Genomic DNA, 373 nt, shown 5'->3' on the forward strand with positions numbered 1-373 from the left:
CAGGCATTTCTCAAAGGAAGATATACAAATGGCCAACAAACATATGAAAAAATGCTCAACATCACTCAGCATCCGGTGAGAGAATAATATTGAGTGAAACGAGTCAGGCAGAGAAAGAGAAATACCACATGTTCTCACTTATTGGTGGGAGCTAAAAATAAATAAATAAATTCACACACACCCACAAAAAAAACCTGTGCTTTTAAAAGGTAGCTTCTGGGCCGGCCCGGTGGCGCACTGGATAGTGCACCGCTTGGGAAGCGTGGTGGCGCTCCCACCCGAGGGTTCGGATCCCACATACAGACCGGTTCCCGCTCACTGGCTGAGCGAGGCGCGGGAGCAACACCAAGGGTTGCGATCCCGTTGCCGGTCC

General features: G+C 49.9%; 1 protein-coding gene across 1 annotated transcript in view; it reads right to left on the reverse strand.

The window, feature by feature from the left end:
- MYH7 (myosin, heavy chain 7, cardiac muscle, beta) overlaps nt 1-373 on the reverse strand; it is a 25,429-nt gene that overhangs the window by 13,923 nt on the left and 11,133 nt on the right. The window lies entirely within an intron of this gene.

The sequence above is a fragment of the Galeopterus variegatus genome, unplaced genomic scaffold, assembly GCF_000696425.1.
Source record: "Galeopterus variegatus unplaced genomic scaffold, G_variegatus-3.0.2 Scaffold253, whole genome shotgun sequence".
In the NCBI taxonomy this organism is placed as follows: Eukaryota; Metazoa; Chordata; class Mammalia; order Dermoptera; family Cynocephalidae; genus Galeopterus; species Galeopterus variegatus.